The sequence below is a fragment of the Camellia sinensis genome, chromosome 9, assembly GCF_055761805.1.
Source record: "Camellia sinensis isolate YWXY chromosome 9, ASM5576180v1, whole genome shotgun sequence".
In the NCBI taxonomy this organism is placed as follows: domain Eukaryota; kingdom Viridiplantae; phylum Streptophyta; class Magnoliopsida; order Ericales; family Theaceae; genus Camellia; species Camellia sinensis.
The window spans coordinates 34,110,849-34,129,284 of NC_138969.1; positions in this window are offsets into that span (position 1 = coordinate 34,110,849).

Here is an 18,436-nt window from a genome sequence, read left to right on the forward strand (position 1 = left end):
AACCATAAATTTCGATCCTCTTGGGCCAATTTTTCCAGAAAACAAATCAAAACTCATACTTTAACATGATTCAAAGCTCAATTTGTAGAATCAAAGCCCAAGGGTGTTTCAAACAACTCAATTTCAAACCAATTTTCATGATGAAGAACATGCAAACATGCATGAATTAAAACCATATCAAAGCTTCAATTTGATGCTCTAAGGAGCCAATTGTTCCAAGAACAAGATGAAAACATGGACTTAACATGACCATGAGCATGCATGAGACAATTCTCCATGGAATCAACTCAAAATTTGACAATTCAAACATGCATGCATGGAATGAGCTCCAATTCAACATTAATGAACCAATTCTTGACTTAACTCTTCAATTAAACATGAACCATGCAAGAATCAATTTAAACACAATAATGAGGAGTTGAATTTCCTTACCTAGGTCTTCAGTTACAAGAGTAGATGTTCAATTTAGGAAAATCTCCTACAAATTCTCCAAGTCTCCAAGCTAGACCCTCACTTGAACTCAATTCCCTCACTCTCACTCTCTTGGTCGGTTGTGTGCAAGAAATGGAAGAAGAAATGTTTTGTTTACAAGTATACAAGCCTCCAAGTATGTTGCCTAAGTGATCCACTAGGGATGGCAAAATTGTGAATAAGTAGAACAATGCAATTTAACAATATTTAATCTAATTTAATCATACCTAATCAGTTTTCAGATAAATATGCTATAATTTCACATAAATCATGATGATCATAAAACACTATTCGGTTTCCGGTTCGGCCGCCGATAAGGCCTTCAATTAGCAATTTAAACACGAAGACACGAACAGATAATCAAATAATCAAACAGATAGAATTACAATAAAACAGGCATACTCAGTCAATTCAGTTTCAATTTCAGTCAGTCAGTTCAGTAGTTTATTCAGTTCACTTATCAGTCATAATCAGTTTCAGTTTAACGGTAATCAGTGGTTATTCGGTAAACAGTGACGAGGGTTGTTACACTTTCAAAACATATTTTATAACATTTTAGAAGCTATACAAATATTGTTTGCAATTGGCCTCGTTTGGGGAGTAGCTATTTTAGTCAAAAAGTCAAAAAGTTACTATAAGTTGTCACATCACTCTCTCTACTTTTCTACACATCTTTTTGTAAAAAGTCAAAAAGTTACTCAATTAGCCTGTTGCTAAACGAGGCGTAAAGAATTAGTCGACTCATCAAGCTCATGACCTGAAGACTGCAGGTTCGAATCCTGTCCTCGCCTAATTAGTGGAACATTATTCACTGGGATACAAGACTGGTCCCAACCAATCTACCAATGTCATTTCATGAAGATGGACACTGGCTTGGGGGCGGGCGCTTACCGACATATAATCGGTACAGCCGCTACAGAATCTTCTTACTATGAATAATCGTTCCGATTTTTATTTATATTTCATATTTTTATCTCACCAAACAATTTAAAAAGTAAGACATAAAAGATAAAACTCAACAAGTGTTTGTCCAAATTAATTTCATTTCCTTCACTTGATTTTATGTCATATCCTGAGCTAAATTTGCAGTAATTATTTCATATTTTACCGGTTCCATCCATTTTTCCTTGATAATACATAAACAAAAATATGTTGCGTTTCAAAAATTTTCTAATAGCATTTTTACTTGGGTGTGGGGGTGGTTGTCCTACACATCAGCCACTGTTATGCAGTGAAATAAGCTCATTTCGGGACTCATTTCGATAATCTGAACTGTTCATATTTTAGAATGTATACTTATAAAAAATCAAGTTAATCGGATATCGTTAACTTTTTCATCTATTTACATTTGTATTTATTTTAATACTTTAAATCACAATTATTATTTATTTTTGTAGATACAAATGTGAGTGGATGAATTGGTAAACGATATCTGATTAATTTGATTTTTTGTAGGTATATTCTGCTTCATGTATTCTAAAATGTGAACAGTTCGAATTATCGAAATGGACTCATTTATTCTGCACAGCAGTAGTTGTTGTGCCCCCACACCCTTTTTACTTTCGTATATTCAATTTAAAAAAAATATAAAATGATAAATTCTCTCACACAAAGGAAAAAATTATGTATACCATATACAATTTTTGATAACCTAATAAATTAGACTTTTCCTTTTTGTGTTATTTTTTAGTGTAATGCTTTAACCTTTTGTGGGGCAACTTTGTTTTCTGGGGGATGACTTACTATTTCATCAACCTCCTTTTCTTGTCCCCAAAAAAAGCTAAAGGGGCATAGGATTGACTTCAATCGTTGACTAATTAAAAAGCAATCGGTCCTACGCGACAACACAAGACCCTAACACGTTTTTCTTTCTTTTTTTTTTCACCTCTTCCAAAATAGTGTGAGAAACTAAAAATTATATTACCTTCAAGTTTGTTCGTGTAGCTATATAATCATCGCAAAGTAATTTTATCCGTTGACAATGGGTTCCAAAGCACAAAAGTGCATAAATAGAATCATGGCCTATGATTTTGAAAATCTCTTTGTGTAATAGTAACTCCAAATGCCAGCAGTGAAGTTTCCAAAAAATCAACCTTGACCGCTAGTGTTTTGAATATTTGTATTTAAAAATGTTTGGGACTCAAAGCTGGAAATTCATAACTCTCAAAATGATATGGATTAATCATATTTTTTTTTTTCTTTCCTTCTTAGATCAATCACATGTAAATAGGGATTGTATTTTTTAGGGGTCTGTAACATTATTGTATTTGTATTGTATTGAACTTAAAGTCGATGCTTGACATTAATAAGAATTATGCTATATACACTAATTAGTGTACTAATTAATGATGTAGCATAATTTAAGAGGTTTTTAGTATTTATAATTTGTATAATGAGTGGAGTCAATAATAATATCATAATTAGTGTTAGTACACTAATTGGTGCATGTCTCACCACCGCATTAATAAACATCCTTTAAATAAGGTGCTAATTAATGTGCATCCTTATATAGTACCTCTTCCTCATTAATTTATTATTATTTTTTGGTCTCAAAGTAAAACAGCAAAAAAAAAATGATGTGTGATATTGTTAGGAGTTGCCAAACTTCTCATATGTTGGTCCTTGTTCATGTGAGAAAGCGAGCCCATTAAGAAATATAAGCCTCCTACTAGTAAAGCAAGATTAGAGGACAAAAGAGCAGATGAATATAGCCTTTGAGATTGATTGGGTTGTGGACTCAATCAAGAAAGACGATAGGAAGAACAGCAATTTGAGAGTGATTGTGGATGCGAGGGAACAAATATAAAATTTACCAACAATGTTGATTCTTCAAGTAAAAACATGCTTAGTGTTCTAGATTCTTTTCTCGCCAAGAATCAAAGCAACGACAAGGTCAATATTTCCCCAACCATAATGAAGACTACTAATAAATTAAAAAAATAAACAACAATGTTAGGTGATTCGAATTTTCTTGCCTCGAATGACTCGAATCTCTCAAAACGGTGTCGTTTTGGGTGTAAAACGGCGTTATTTTGAGTGTAAAACGACGTCGTTTTAATACATTCGAGCCATTCGGGCCACACAAATTCAGGCCACCAAGCATTTTTCAAAAATAAAAATTAATCTCTTGAAATTATATAGTTGGAGAAAAAGTTTCCCCTCTCAAATCAATCTCATTTTTGCGTAGACGAAGTGAGAAAGGGACATGTAACTTAACCTCATGGGTTGTTAGGTTTCTTTAGTTGCTCGTTTCCTAGGCTCTTGCATTTTGAAGGTTTCTTTCTTCAAGGTCCTACGTTGTGTCTTGTAGGCTTCTTATGTTGGAGGAAGTTTGTTGTGCCTTTCCGAGTTATTTTTAAGCATATCTATATTTATTTTCTTTTATTAATAAAATCATATTTACCATAAAAACATCTCGTATGATTATCTTGTATTGTTTTAGGTAATAAAATTGTTTCTATATTTATTTATTTTCTTTCATTTCCCATTCTTTCCTAACGTATGCAAAGGACTTGGAGCCCATGCGGTAGAGGGTGTTATTTAGACTTGTAGGGTCAATCATTGATCCTGTTTCGATAATTTGAATTATTTATTTTGTCAATTCTTCATGTACTACAAAAAATTGATCTGATAATCGTAATTTATTCAATTTATTACATTTATCTCAAAAAAATGAATGATGAATATATTTAAAAAAATAAATTATCCAATTTTTAGTAAGAAATACGATAAATTGAATTAGTTATAAATGTTGAATCGACCTAATTTTTTGATATAGATAATACACACAAATAAAATGAATAATTTGAATCATTGAAACAAGACCCGTCAAACAGTACCTCCGGTCCGTATCTGGGCTAAAAGGGATCCAGCTCCTATTCAAAAGACTTTCTACAACCAACCATTATAAATATTCTTCAAGCACTTAATTTTGTTTATTATGGTACTTCTCTAGAGTGTTACTAAAGTAATCCAAAATTAGCCATGACTATTGTCAAAGTAACTTTGATTTCTACCAAGTCAATCTATAATAATTACTGCTTAATATATTACTAATAGAAGTATTTTTAGGAAAATTTAGTCAAAACTCTTCTATTGGACCTTTGTTTGATAAAAATAACTGACTAATTTATTTTGCTTTATAAACTTTCTAAGAAGAAAATACATAATTGAGTAAGGATAAAGTAAAAAATATATATATATATATATATTTTCTGTTTGGACAATATTGTCAAAGTAACATGTTATCGTAAACCAGAGGAACATGTTACTGTCAAATAAAGTAACATGTTACTACGAGACGAAGTAATATGTTACTGTCAAATTCAGTAACATGTTATTGTTACTGTTTACATCAATTTTGACAATAATAATTTCTTTTTTTTTTAAGAATTTCATAATCAACAAGGATCTTATTTAATAAATCTTAGTGAGAGAATTCTAAAAATATTAATTTTGTTAAAAACCGACATCTACATCAAAAATTATATTATTTTAAAGTTTAATATTTTAATAAAAATGGTATGTGTTGAACTTTTCAAGAAATTTTTTTTTGTAATTATCCTTGACGCATTAAAATTTTGTTACGAGAGGTTTTGACCAAACCCTCTAATTTTTTTTGTTTGGTAAAAGCCTGCATTACTTTCACAATAGAATTAGTCTACTAAAATTTAATTAAAGCCTTGATTGTTTTACCAAAAGCCTACATTATTTGACAATAGAATTGGTCTATTAAAATAATAGATGCTATTCGCACTTGATTTTAAGCTTGATACAATATAGTTTTTATCTTTTATTCTCTAGCAATAAAGTATAGAAAGTCAAAAGTGAGATCTTATTTGGAAGACGAGATTTTAGTCAAACAAACAAAAAATTAACGCATTCTCTCTAATTTTTTTATATATATTTTTGTAAGAGCTCAAAAAATTACCAAAAAAAAAACTAATTGTCAAACGGGATTATTCATATTTACTTCTTAATATTCATATAACTTGGTTTTTGGCAGTACTTTCTGAAAATCTTAAGTAATTCGTGATTAGTTCAATACTAAAATATTCTAAATCTCAATTATTCAAAACACACAATCTAAATCATCAAGCACTTACGAAAGTGATTTAGATTGTTGTTTTCGAAATAAACAATAAATCAATACAAACGATTTTTACGTGAAAAAATCACAATTGAAGAACCTTCAATTGTAATAAAAAATCATAGGCGAAACGCCACTAATCAATCCACTACTGAAGAAAGAAAGATTACAAAAATAACACACAAATTACCCAACTCAATCAATTTGTCTTCAAACCTTCTGTAACTCTTTCACCAAGCTTTCGTCTCGGAACTGATTAATCTAAAGTTGAATCCACAACTTCACTTGTCGAATCAACGACTACGTACAGAATCAAACGCCTTTGAAACTCTACGTTTGAATCTTCGAAATCCACCGAAGAATAACACTCTTGTATGTATTCGATCAACCTCCTTGATATGTGCTTCTCAATTCATGAGTTTAATACTCATACAATTTTATCAAGGAAAACTCACAAACAAACCCTCCAGAAGAAAACCTTAGAAAACCTCAAAGTAGATCTGAAAAGTAATCCTAGTTTTGGAGTAGAACAATTACTTATAGAAATCCCGAATTTTGAAGCTTACTCGAGCGAAGCTTCTCTCGCTCGAGCGAGAACCTTAACTCGCGTGATTTCCATAAGTGCCTTCACTCGAGCCACGAAACCTTTGCTAGAGCGAACAATCAACCCTTTCAGGTTTTTGTGCAGACGCAGTTCTTCGCTCGAGCGCACATTCATCTCTTTCAGGTTTTAAGCCAGACACAGTCTTCGCTCGAGCGAGGACTTCTTCGCTCGAGCGAGCAAGACAAAAACAGTAAGGAAATTACAACTCAATGACTTAAACTTTGTTCGTGGATTTGACAAGACTAAGGGACCTAACACTTTCAAACCCCATTATCATGTCTCTTTTGTGCCTACTCCTTGCCATTAGCAGGTGCAATGGAGAGGGCCTTGTGAAGGGATGTGTAAGATCAATTTTGATGAATCGATTGAGCAGCGAGATCAAGTGGCAGGGAGCAATTAAGGACCTTAGGTTGGCATTGTCTCATTTTGGCCATCTTGCCCTAGCTACGCATGATTTGCTTATCGGTTTTAGATTGTCTTTGGTAAACCATGTTTATCGGAAGGCTAATTATGTCGGGTGATTATTTAATATTTCCAGAGTATAAACACGTGGTGTTCTATAAGGTTTTGATTGGTAGAGAACGGTAGGGTCCACGATTTATATTAGGGATGAGAAACAATACATGATTAAGTAATTGATGATTGACTTGAAATATGACTACGTAGTGTTCTAAAATTATTGAATAATTTCCCAATTATGTTGCTCATTCGTTGAGATGACTAGCTTTTGATTGTGTTGGTCAACTCAACATATTTGGATGGAGGATTTTCTACCAATGCTGGTTCCTTTAATTGTGGCTGATGCTAATTTACATTTTTAATATTATTCCACCTTTCTAAAAAAAAATTATATACTTTTATTCTTGCTTTTGTTAATCAAACCTAAAGATTGTGTTTAAGCTTAAAAAATTGGACTACGTATTTTGACCATTTTGAATCTCATAGTTGGTTATAACATTGAATTTTTAAATTGATTCTATATTGGGAGATTAAGAGGGTCTTAGAGGGTTAAAAAACTAAAACACTCACAAACTATAATCATATCATTTAGTCTCCGTTTGGGAAGTGGGTTGACTTTTTGATTTTTTGACTATTTTAGCCTGGGCTAAAAAACTTGGTTTGGGAAGGACTTTTTTACTTTTTTACTTTTTTGACTTTTTTTGTGAGAGAAGAATGTAATGATTATGGGTTGGATGTGATGTTTTATTTTTTGTGGCTAAAATAGCATATTTTATCTTTTGTGGCTAAAATAGCCAAAAAAACCCAAAAAAGCCCTTCCCAAACGGACCCTCTAATAATTCTAAATAAATTTGTGATACAATATAATAAGATTCTACTAATTTCTCTGCTAATTCAACATCGTTCCAAACATAAAATAAGAGACACAATACTTAGAGATTAATCCCATTAAAAAAAAAAAGTAGGAGTACAATTTAACGCATTTCCCTCTTTTCGGGAGGGTGGCCAATATATATACACGAATTGTTTAAAAAAAAAAAGCTATAAGATTTTATGTTTTGAAAAATTAGAAACAAAATTTTGATAATTCATAAATCAGTAAATTATCTTTAAAAGAATTATATTTTAAAAAAAATATTAAATAAGGGCCCGTTTGGATGTGGCTTTTTGGGAAAAAAAACCAGAAATTCAATTCCAACAATAAAAAGTTAAATCGTACACATTAATCAATTTTTTTTTTTCACTCTCACATATCTATTCAACTATAAAAATCATTCTCAATCAATGTTTGGTTCTAGAAAATTGAGTCCACATTTTAGAAAATTAAGTTTTTTATATCGGTAGTGTTACGTAGCTCGAAATTCTTTGGCTCGACACCAAAATGACGTCGTTTTGGTATCTTTTTTTTTTCTGTGTTTTTGTTCAATCAGAAACGAAGAGGGGAGAAGAAGAAGAGGGGAAGAGAAGAAGAAGAAGAAGAAGAAGAAGAAGGGAAGGGAGAAGGGAGAACTGGACAGGAGGGGGCCTCAACCAGTGGCGGAGGAGCGGCGGAGGCGGTGGTGCTGCGATGAGCTGTGATCGACGAGGCGGTGGTGTTGCGACTGCGACGATCGGCGAGGAGGTGGTGCTGCGACGATCGGCGGCGATGGTGCTACCTCCTCCTCTTTCTCTTCTCCTCTCTTCTCTCCCTCTTTCTCCTCTCCTCTTCCCTCTGTTTGTGCAGAGCTCCTTTGCTTGAAAAGGAAAAAAAAATTCGAGCCATTTCGAGCCTCTCAGTTTCGAGCTCTGAGTCATTATTACGTGTTTTTTTGTTTTTGCTGATTTTTTAATATTTTGCGCATTTTTTTTTATTTTTTAGATACATTTAATCTAAATACACTTAAAAAGTATAATATTTGTGAGAATTTTTTTTTATATAAAATCACCAAACAAAAAATATATACATAAAAAATATAAAAATCCAATAGATTTTCGTATTTTATTGTATTCAATGAATTTTTAAAATATTTTTGTACAAATTTTTTTATTTTTTAAATATATTAAGATTAAGTGAATTTAAAATTTTAAAAATATAAAAATAAGAATTGAAAACTCAAAAAATTATTTTTAAAAATTGAAAACTAAACAAAGTGATTAACTTTTTATATCTCATAAAAAAACTTAAAACATCAAATATTCACTAAAAAAATCAAATTTTCAAACGCAATCTAAAGTTTACAATGTAAATTTAAAAGAGAACTACATCATACCCCCACTAGGGGTGACCCGCAGGACCCCAATGGGATTGATTAGTCAAAAATATTTATTTATTTATTTTTATTTTTTTTGAAGTCTTGCGAGCACAGCCCACATGGAGTTGGGGTGTTGGGAGTCCCAGCACGGTTGAATTTAAAATTTAAAGTAAATAAATAAATACCAAATGCACAATGAATTTTGCATGGGGATCGTATTCCAAAGTACACAATAAAAAAATATATATATATTAGAGATTTTAAAATTTTCATCAAATTTTTTATTAAATATTTCATAGAGTAATATTAGAGAATTTAAAAATTCTGTCAAATATCTCACTGAGTATAAGACTTACATAATGTGAATATCATATAAATCTCACATTTATATGAGATATTTGATAGCACTTTTGTTGAATTTTAATAATCTAACATTTTTGTATTTCATATGAATATGAAACTAATATACTGTATAACCCTCGTGTAAGTCCTATATTACAACAATGATTTAGACCACTAAAAAATACATCACTAATAACACTAATACATTGGAAATGACAAAAAAAATAATAAAAAAATAAAAATAAGGCATAGAAAGTGGGCAGGGCCCACTGCCACATCATTAGTGCTTACTTTAGTGATCCCCTTTTAGTGCTCCCAAGCATTTTTCTATTTATAAACAACAATGATTCATCCCACTAAAAACATCACCACTAATAGCACTAATGCATTAAAAAAGTAAAAAAAAAAAAAAAATACAACTCAAAGACCAAAACATCACATCATTACTGGCGGGACCTACTGCCACCTAATTACATTATTCATTTATAAATATGAGATATTAATAAAAAAATTGATAAAACCTTTATAGCCTATAGTATTAATCAATAATTTGTTTGACTTTTGTACTTTGCCTTCCTGGAAAACCTATCAAGGTAAGCAAAATGGGTCCCACATTGACGTCACATGCTACGTGTACAGCCGTGATTGGGGTAGCAGATTGAGACACCTTATCAAACGCGCGTGTGGACCGAAGCTCCGAGTACACATTGGTCGGACAATCATGTCCCGTTAAGATCACGCCACGTAAAGCCCAGTCAACGAAATGAGGGTCTTAAAAAACGTTTACCAAAAGTCAAAAGAAAGGACGGCGGTGGACTATTCCACCCGCGGGACCCCGCCAACGTAAGGTTTTGTTTTGAAAAATATTAAATAAATTAGTTTTTTTATTTATTATAAAAAAATAATATTACTTAAATAAATTGATTTATTAATCACTTTTCAAAAACCAACAAACAGTCAAATGACAATGAGGTTACTTCTCTATCGTTCAGATCAAATTTATTCAATATATTTGGTTTGAGTTTTTTTAATTAAGTTTTTTAAAAATTAGATTTTTTAATTTTCGTGTTTTTTTATTTTTAGTGAATATTTTTAAAATTTTAAACATTTTTTTTACTTTTTTAATACATATGATGCACCTTACTTAGATGTATCTAAAAAGTAAAAAATTTGTAAAAAAATATTTTTAAAAATTAATAAATATATAAAAATATAGAAAATATACTAAATTCTCGTATTTTTTTTACATTTTTGGTATTTAGTGAATTTTTAAAAGTTTTTTTTTTTAATTTTTTTTACTTTTTAGGTATATTTATGTTAGTTATGTCTAAAAATTAAAAAAATTGTTCAAAATATTTAAAAAATTTAGTAAAAACAAAAAAACACGAAAAATATAAAAGTAAAATTTTTTGAAAAGTGGTAACCAAGCATAGTAATTGGGTTTATGTGAGTCTTTTTTTGAACGCGATTTATGCGAGTCTATTAGGAAATTTATATTGATGATTTAAATAGTGCATTATGTAAGACTTGTTAAGTGTTTTATTCTTTTTGTTCTAAAATAATGGTTTTTTTTGGAAAATTTAACTTTTTTTTTGTAGTACAGTTATTGCACTTTAAAAAATTGATTTTTTAAAATTACCCTTTGATAGTATATTTTTTTTTGGAGAATATCAACGTCAGAATTATACTTTTTTATGTTGTTAATGTATTTAAAAGAAAGGTAAAATAGGAAATTTGTATTATTTTTATACTTGATTTTTGAAAATAAACTAATATTTTGGAATAATGAAAAATAGAATAAGGGACTAATATTTTTGTACGGAGGGAGTATTTTTGTAAGAACTTATATTGATCGGATATCAATAGTCACTTGATTAGATTATATTTGTGTCAATGATAAATATAATTTTAAAAATAAATTACTAACATAAAATTTGATATGATCAAGTGGCTATCAATATTTGATTAACGTAATTTTTTACAGACATAAAGTACTCGACAAATTTTACAAATTAAGGGGTTGTTTGGGATGTCCTAAATAAGTGCACTTTTTAACTTTTTATGAAATATAAGCTGTTGTTTGGGATGTCCTAAATAAGTGCACTTTTTAACTTTTTATGAAATATAAGCTGGATTTGAAGTGATGTGGTAGAGAGGTGATGTGACTTAGGCCAAGTTTGACATTCTCAAAAAAATTCAAAAAGTCACTATCCTATTTAAGTCACATCATCTTATTTAAGTCACATTACCTCTCTATCACATCACTTCAAACCCAACCCATATCCAACCCATATTTCATAAAAAGTCAAAAAGTGCACTTATTTAGGACACCCCAAACAATTCCTTAAATAGGATAGTGACTTTTTAACTTTTTGACTTTTTTTTAAAATGCCAAAACAAACCTAAATCAGATTATTGATATTGGCTTATAAAGGCTCAACATCAATACACTCCAATTGGTTTTCCCAACTAGAGAGAAGCATCTCCCTAATAATAATAAGAACAAATTACGCTAGTAGTTCATTTTAGTATTTATGTTATTTTTATCTTCGTAATTTTATTTTTGATATTGAATTTATGATTTTCTCTCAATTTAATCTAATCATTAACGTATTTAATGAAAAATCCGTACATAAGTGGCATGCATCATGATTTTATAGTCAAAATTATAAGTTTGTTCAACTCGATAAGTTAATTTTAATCAATTCAATTATTATTTTTCATCAAAAACACCAACGGAACGGTATTATCAATTAGATTAAATTGACACAAAATCTTAGATTAAGAATCAAAATTGAAACAATTGAAAATGTACTAATCAAAATGATATAAGGGAAAATTAATTAACTTATATATATATATATATATATATATTCAATTTTTATAGGCAATTAATAACAAATTGGATTATTTATTTTACCAATATCTATTTATTTCCTTCTTATTTTTCTAACTCAACCAAAAGAAAAATAATATTTTTTCTATCTTTTTTCCCTCACAAATATTCAAACATGACATTAGTAAATTCAAAATAGTGTGCTTCTAACTATCCTTGTACTTGCGGGTTTCTATTTCCACAGGAAAAACTCTGAGCACATATCTAATACACACATTATTTTGAAATTTGATAATAAAAAAATATAAATATCCTCATCTTCTTTAACTATCAAATTCTAAACCTAATGGTACCTTTAACCACCATAGGTAAGCATTGCAACAAATTAAGATTTAGAGATAAAAATTTAATAATAAAATCAATTTTTAGGGATAAGATATCTTAATTGTCAAACGTGTCATTGTAACAATGTTCACTTTAAGGGACAAAAAAGTTTATTTTCTAAAATCTTTATATATTGTAGTGTAGCCACTGAACTCCCCCCAAACCATGACAACACCCCTCCGCTTATCTTCTATTCTCACCTTTCTTCAACCACCCCAACCACTTACCCACCATCCAAAACCACCCACCCACCTGAAAATCTATGACCACCACCTTCTAAAATGTCAGATCTACTTAATGGTAATTTTTTGAATAAATATTTTTTGTTCGGTGGTTAATAATCGAACGGTGGCTATTGGGTCATTACTGGTAATCCAAACGTTGAGGGTTTGCAAAGGGGATTTGAGGTGGGTGGGTTCATGGCTGGGGATTTGTAGCAGTGGCAATAGTTGCTTTTGGTGTTGAGGCTATGTAGTGAGAAATTCTCATTTTAAAATGTTGTCTAAAGAAGTAATTTGATCACGGGATAAAATCGTAACTTAAAAAGACATTAAATTTTTAATGTGCGAAAATAATAACTACCCGTAAATTATGTACTTTGTTAATATGGTAAGTCTAATTAGTTTTGGTTTCTTAGTGAAATTCAAAGTAATTTGAATCTCCATTCTTAGATGCCAATTGTCCAAAAATCCAATGGTTCAAAGTCAAGATTGGTGAGTATTTTTTTTTTTTTTTTTTTTATAGAACAAATCAAGATTGGTGACTTGGAGGCCATGATAGTAATACCGCATCAAAAAAAAAAAAAAAAAAAAAAAAAAAAAAACCGTATAATGTTGAATTTGAAAATGAGTAATTCTATACATAAATAAACAAAAAAAAATTATTTTATTTTTTTTATCACTAAAGACTTAAGTCATAGGTAACTCATTACATTTGTGTTTAATAGTAAGATAATCAAGTAAAAAAAAACGTATTTAATTATATCATTTGTCTTTTTAAAACATGTAAAATATTTCTTTCTTTTCTAATTCACATTAAAGTTCCTAAACATAGTTTTGTCCATCAACAACATCATTAGAAGATTAACATGTATTTCAACATTGTAGTTATCTAGATAACTACTTCATATGAAGAATTCCATGTTTTGTTTTATTTTATTTTTTTGGGTTTAAGAAGAATTTCATGATTGCTACAACTTAGGTTTCACCTAACCAGCTAGCCAACAAAAAATTCAACAAAATTGAAAAATTAAGGGGGAAAAATCAAGATATCTTGGACATGAACTACCAACTAAAGATAGTTGTAAAATATATATTTTTTTTATAAAAAAAAAATTACAAGTATTGAACTAGAAAATAAGATCACTTCAAAGGATCGTATAAAAGGCATAATCAATGTATAAATTTATCATGTAAAGTGAAATCTGAGAAAGATCAGTGGCATGACTTGTTATACTCATACATACCCATCTAGATCGGCATTGATTATATTGTCGATATCCAGCTATGCAAAGCACAGCATGTGAGTCCCACATTTGGTGATGTACATAATCTTCAACCCTAGGACCAGTATGTACATATCAATTTTTTCAACAAAGATGAAGAGTAAGCCTCCGTTTGGGAAGTGGGTTGGCTTTTTGGCTTTTTTGACTATATGAGCCTGGGCTCAAAAGGGCTTTTGGCTTTTTGGCTTTTTTGATTTTTTTGTGAGAGAAGAGTGTAATGATTATGGGGTTGGATGGGATGTTTTGTCTGTTGTGGCTCATGAGCCTATTCTGTCTTTTATGGCTCATTGAGCCAAAAAAGCCCAATGAGCCGTTGCCAAACCAACCCTTAAATGTTGTTTGAAACTACAATTTTTTTAAAACAAGAAAAACAGCCAAGTTTTTCCGGCAAAAGACTGAGTTCACTCCACTACTTTTCAAGCCGGCCAAACACGGACTTACCTGTACTATTGACTAATCACCATTTATGAATGAAAATTAAGTCAACAGTTTTTATTAATTAAACTAATAATCAAATGAGTCTGATTATGCAATTTTAGCTTCTGGTTGTTCATACTATTTTGCTGACGAGTTCTTGGAGTAGTTTGGGGTTCAATGTGAGGAATTAATATAGTTTTGACAAGAAGTACCTGCGTAGTTGTCATTGTTGGCCATGAATATCTTAGTTTGGTTAACAAATTGTAAATACTTTCTTCGTTCTTTTTATTAAAAAAAAAAATTTAATTAAATTACAGAATAAAATCAAAACAATAAAAGAATATAAGAAATGTTTTCACTTAGGAGCAGAGCTACATTTTAAAGAATTGAAAAGCAAAACTTGCCTTAATTGTCTTTGCATAGTGCAATATTAAAATTTAAATCCAAGAATTAAGTTTGGTAAAGGAACACATCATCCACTAAGCTAAGCCTTGAGCCTTTACTTCATTAGTGTATAGACATAACTACAAAAGATATTTAGGGTAAATTACGCTGACGATCCTGAGATTTAGAGAAAATAGAACAACCCTCATAAATTTAACATAATTGCACCGACTTTTCTTTTAAATAATATCAAAACAACAAAATAAATAAATAAATACCCCAATGTGGATGATGTGTAAATATTAGGGGTGAGCGCGAGTCGGTTGTGGTCATAGAATCTTCAATCCATCATTCGTCCGTCAGATTAAAGGATTGGAGAAAATCAATCCGCATCCATCCATCAATCTGGCGGATGTGAATTGAGCAGATTGGAGGATTATGAAATCAGTCTGATTATGAAATTTTAGATTCTGGTTGTTCATACTATTCTGCTGACGAGTTCTTGGAGTAGTTTGGGATTCAATGTAAGGAATTAATATGGTTTTGATAAGAAGTACCCGCGTAGTTGTCATTGTTGGCCCATGAATGTCTTAGTTTGGTTAACAAATTGTAAGTACTTTCTTCATTTTTTTTTAAAAAAAAAAATTTAAATTAGAAAATACAATCAAAACAATAAAAGAATGTAAGAAATGTTTTCACTTAGGAGGAGAGCTACACTTTAAAGAATTGAAAAGCAAAACTTGCCTCAATTGTCTTTGCATGGCGCAATATTAAAATTTAAATCCAAGAATTAAATTTGGTAAAGCCTTTACTTCATTACCCCTGTTTGGTAAGATTTATTTTCAACTTATTTCAATTTTTAGCTTAATTTAAACTATTTTGATGTGTTTGGTTCAGCTTAACAATACAGCTTATAACTTTTTGTAAATCAAAAATCAACTTATTTTTTGAGTGGGGGAGGAGAAGATTAATTTATAAGTCAAAAATCAGCTTATGTTCACAACTATAAGCTATAAGCTGTAAGTTATAATCACTTTCCCACAACTCTACCAAACGGGACCATTAGCGTATAGACATAACTACAAAAGATATTCAGGGTAAATTACACTGATGGTCCTGAGTTTTAGATAAAATAGAATAACTCTCATAAATTTAACATAATTACACCTATTTTTCTTTTAAATAATGTCAACACAAAAAAAAAAAAAAAAAACCAATGTGGATGATGTGTAAATACCAGGGTGAGCGCGGGTCAATTGCGGCCACAAAACCTTCAATCCGTCATCCGTCAACTAGATTGGCAGATTGGAAAAAATCAATCCGCTTCCATCCGCCCATCCGGCAGATGTGGATTGAGCAAATTGGCGCATTGATGGATGGACGCAAATCGGTTTAGCAGTTTAAAATTTTATAAATTTTCAACATAATTCAACGTGTGCACTTCCTCAAAAAAAAAATATATATATATATATATATATTACAGTCAATGACTTTAAAAAGTATTACAACCCACATATTACAATCACAGCATGCCTCATTCACATAAAATATTACAATATGTGATTCTTAAAATATAAAAACAATTCAAACCACCAAAATCATGAACCGAAACAGTAGTAGAGATTGTATGTCTCTGTATTGTTACATCTATATCTGTTTTTGAAAACAAAAATCAACCATCATATATCATCTTTTTTTATTTATTATTTTTAGAGTCAGATTTAAAAACTAAAAAATATAGATAAATAATATATTTATTTTTTTCAATTCAAAAAATATATTCAAGTTGAAAACTCTTTTTCAACAAAATATTTAAACTCTTTTTCAATTGAAAACACAAACAAAATATCTAAACAAATTAAAAACACAAAGTCTTACAAATTACTAAGGGTGCTCGCGATTTGACGGTTCGGTTATGGCCAAATAAATCTCAAATCTGTCATCCGTCCAAAACTAGGCGGATTGGAAAAAAATCAATCCGCAACTCTCCGCTCGTCATCACGCATCCGTCCAAAATACGGCGAATCGGTTTGGTTCAGTCGGTTTGAACGGATCGGTATATCCACTACTTACCCCTAATAAATACAAGGATAAACAAGAGAAAATATACATTTTCAATGTATAAAAGATACATATTTTTATTAGTATGACTAACAAATTATTTATGAAAATGTGACAAACTGTTAAGTAAATTAAAATTTTAAAGGCATCCAGTATAATTATGTCAAACTTTTGCAACTTGATGTATTTTCTTTGAACCTCAAGAAAGTTAGTGTAATTCACCCAGATATAACTTCTAATTTTATGAAAGAGAAGTCTTCACGAAGGAGAAGTCTTCGAATCTCATCGATTACAAAAAAAAATAAATCAAATACAAAATAATAATAACAATAACATATGATATGAAGCTAAGAATAGTCTTCTCTGTTTAATCTCCTAACTGGAAGCTGTGTTTGAAAGGGTTTTCGAACTATAATTTTATCCACACATTCTAATACTATGTTTAGATAGGATTTTCAAATTATATTTCCGCAAGAAGCAGAAAATTCTATGTGAGGCGAGATTTTCAATTTTTTATTTTTTTTGAAATTTGACTTAACTGGTCGTCCTGCCGATCGTTTGACTGATCAACCAGAACATGACAAATTTTTTATTTTTTATTTTTTTTGCAATTGGCACTTGTGTTTTTTTTTTTATGTTTAATAAAACAATATTTACGAATTTTTTTCAAATTTTTTATGATCTTTTAATAGATTTTTAAATTGTATGTTTGATTATAAGTTATAAATTTTTGTATCAAATATCATTTGTCACATCAAAAATTCTTCACTCAATTTAAAACTTTTTTCAAAATTCATTCACCAAACAAGTTTTCCACACTCAAATCATAATTCCAAAACTCAAAAACTCAAAATACAACTTTATTCTCAAATACCCTAATTTCTCCAAACTAGTGTGAAGTTATAGTTCAGTAAACTAAAATAAAACAGAACTTCAAGAACACCCATATGCGCTTTCAGACTTTAAGGTCTGTTTGGAAGGGGTTTTCAAAAACTTCCACCAACAACCACAATCAATTATATTTGTTGATAGAAAACCAGACAATTTGTTGGGATGTCACAGGCTAGAAGATACTCCAAAATGCTAGAACCACCTTCTTGAGACACGAATCATAAATGGTAGGTACACCATATTTATTTTATTTTATTTTAAATTTTTTGACAAAATTTAAAATTTAACACTATAACAGAGGTGTAATTTTTTAGAAATTATATTTGCAGGCACCATAGACACCTTTGCCACAATCCTGGATTTTTTCTTTTTGAAAATGATCACTGAATACAATACAATTTAAATCACCATTAATCTCTAAAACACACTCCCTCACATGCAACTTCATCTTACACGTGAAGATGTTATCATTCAAACATAGAGAGAAACATAAACAGAGAAAAAATGCAAATTAAGGGCTTGAACTCAAGAAATCTCCCAGCCCGAACTCTGATATCATGTTAGATCACTTTTAGTACAAAAACTTAAGATTTTAGAAAAAAAAAGTTCAACAACATATATCAAGCTCTGCAACACTGATCACAAGCAATTCTTTCTTGAAGTCACCTAATATTGACACAAATATGTTCATTGTAATGTTTTCATTTCCTAAAGTTGAGCCCAAAAGTTTTACACCTATTTACAATTCTAGAAGGTGTTGAAG